We start from the raw sequence: 3,239 nt of genomic DNA on the forward strand, positions 1-3,239 counted from the left end.
TCTAAATTAAAGGCCTGTCATTCTGTTTTGGTGGTTGTAATGAAATAGGAAACAATGCTTAAAGTCACAAACTTTATTGCAGTAACTGTGCCAATATGGCAGACACCATTACAAAATGCAATGTTGTGTCGTATTTTTTGTTCTTATTGTCTTATTTTCTACCAACAGTCTCGTCTGTGCTACTCTGTCACATCAGCACCTTTTAGTGACAAGAAGTAATAATGGCAACAGAACAGAAGATGAATGTGTTCACTGTGTGAACCCACAAGACATTTCTTGAAGGAATGCACCCACCTTTTTTCATGCCTAAGTTTTAGACTAAAATCATCTTATGCTGAGGAATGACTGACCTGTGTCCATTTTGGTCAAACCTTGAAAATAGTAATATGCACAATCTCATGCAATATGACATCCTCTCACATGATTTGTTAGCTCTTTAAGTATATGTTTGAATGATTCTCAGCTATTACCACACCAAATTTTCGCTCAGTATCTGTAGAATTGGATAAGTTCTAGCGATTTTTGTGTTTGCTAAGATTGCTTTGCTGTGGCGGCCATCTTGAATCAAGTTAACTGGTTGTACATCCCAACCCACAGATTACTTTCTCTAAGTTTCCTTCAGATCTGTTTATTGGTTCATGAGATATTTTGCTAACTGTACAATGAAATGCGTACAAGCGCAGACACAGGCAAAACCAATATCACTCTGCCTTTACAAAAAACAACCCTCCATTAACATCAAATCAAGACAAAGGGATAAATATGAAAACCGAACAATAGGATGTTACAAGAAAAAAAAAAAAACGCTAAACAAATCCTTTTTATGAATGTTTTTCAGAGAACATGTATCATATGTTGATGCCTTCCCCTTACAGAACGGGTCAGCTCTTGTAGCTTTAGAGTAATGAGAGAACATGAAGACAAACCGACACAAAGAAGCATATTGGGTGATTATGAGGAAAACCGTGTGAAACTGAAGAAAATCCCATAAAACAATGCAACTGTAGGATATCCAGCTTTTAAACTGAGACAGGAGTATTGTAGTAAAATCATCTCACCACTAGAGGGCAGAAAAGGTCTTCTTTTGGAGAAAAAAAACACTTCAAGTCTCCCTGATTTCAGCAGCCCATCTCCTCCATTTGGATGCACTTTAAGTCCTGCAGAAACCTATTTCCTTTTCCTTTCATTACCACTGACTCCAAACCCTGCAGACAAAATGAAACACCTGTGTGCTTCACCCTTGACGACACTATCATGTTGTTCTCTGTAATCTCTTCCCCAATTTCCTTTTTTATTATTAGCTCAGCTTTGTTCAGGAGAACTTTCATCTTGTTGGTGCGAACGGACCTTTATTACAGCTGAAAATCTCCGAACCAAAGTCTTTATTACATACAGGGGCACCGGACATCATTTAATGCAACTGTGGGCCTTTTTTTGTGTATGTGTGTGAAGACAAGTTTACTCGGTCCAGAACGCCATATCCACCAGACTTAGAGCAGAATTTCCGTGGTTGTGTGCCTGTGTCTGTGTGTGTATTTATCTGATGTTGTTGCAAAATATCTCACAAACTACTTGATAGACTTTAATGAATCCTGAGAAAGTAATCCCTTGGTGTACACATATAACCAATTAATTTTTGGACTTAGTCCAATTCAAATTGGCTACTACAGCCAACTGACTACAGGAAACACAAAAAAGGCTGTAACTTATCCAATTCTACAAAAACTGAACTAAACCTTGGTGTGGTAGTAGCTTTGAGTCATTTACAACACATACTTTGGGAGCTACACATTGCTCAGGACCTTTGCTTAAAGTTTAGGTTTTAACTTTTGGCTTCTAATTAATTTGTCTGTTAGCAACATATCTAATGAACCACTGGACAGATTTTATTCAAAGTCTCAGAAAGTTATCACAAGATGTACATCAAGAAATTATTAATTTTTGGAGTCAACCCAATTCAAGACGGCCACCACATCTAATTAATTGACACAGAAATGGCTCTAATCCAGCCAACTTTACACATACTGAGCTAATATTTAGTATGGTATGTTGTGGAAAAAAATAAATTTCCAGGCACTGTTTTATGAAATCACTCAAACAGGTTTATTTATATATGGTGCACAACATACAGAGAGTCCCAGGTCCAAACGGGAAGTTCCAAATCAAAGATCTACGTCCAGAGTCCACACAGGAGCTTAAATCTAAGATATTAGAATGTTGGTAGGCAAGGAAGAGACAGGAAGCAAGATCAGTCTGGTTTCAGTGAAGAGTAACAGGGTCATTTGGTGAAAACCTCATAGGCTGTGGAATTCAGACAGAACATAGTCAGGTGTTATCTTATAAAAACCTTGCCACCACAGGTAGTAGTTGAGAATCAACCACACAGACTGTAGAGAGAGAGCTAACCCATCTTGCAAGTAAAAGCATGAAATCACGCATGATGTAATTTATAAATTTTGATCAAAATGGCTATAAATTCACTTTTCATCATAAAATGATCTTAGTTAAGAAAAATGGTACAAAAGGCAGCAGGAGATAAATCTTATTACAGCCTTAAAAATTAAGAATACAGAGGGCTTCCCATTATGCATGATAGAGCACATGATGATGCATGGATTTGGCCACAAATATGAACACTTTGAAAACTGGAAATTGAAAATGCAGCTAAGAAGCATTTTAAGATTCTTATTAAATATTTGGTTGCCTTAAGACACTTGTATGACTTAGAGATTGGGCAATTTTCTGTGGGCCAATTATTGTTGAAAATACATAAAGCTTTTAAAATGTAGATAACTGAAAGGCTATAGCATTGCACTGTTGAAAATGTTTTCAGTTGTTTGACGTCAGACGAGAGTAGTCAATAAAATGGAATAAATTAAAACAGTCAATAAATAATTTGTAATCTTGAAGGACAGTTTTCATCCATTACTCTCTGTATTATGGGCCCAGCACAATTCCGCTGTGCCACTCTGCTCCTTCCGTCACTTTGAGATTTGAACCCAAAATCCCTGGCTCAGTTGTCAAGTGCCTTCTAAAGAGTTGACTGGAACGTTGTCCTCAAAAATTGACGGATTAAAACACTGACATTTTCCTGTGACTTCAGATAAAGCAAAGATGTTACTTGATTNTTCATAATTTAAAGTATTATGTCCTGTGTAGTCTGTCTGTTGTCATGCAAAGAGTGACAAAGTTGAAGGGGAGCATGGCTACTTGTTTAATGTACAAGGTAGACGGCCAGC

Source organism: Kryptolebias marmoratus, linkage group LG11 (assembly GCF_001649575.2).
Source record: "Kryptolebias marmoratus isolate JLee-2015 linkage group LG11, ASM164957v2, whole genome shotgun sequence".
NCBI classification, from domain to species: Eukaryota; Metazoa; Chordata; class Actinopteri; order Cyprinodontiformes; family Rivulidae; genus Kryptolebias; species Kryptolebias marmoratus.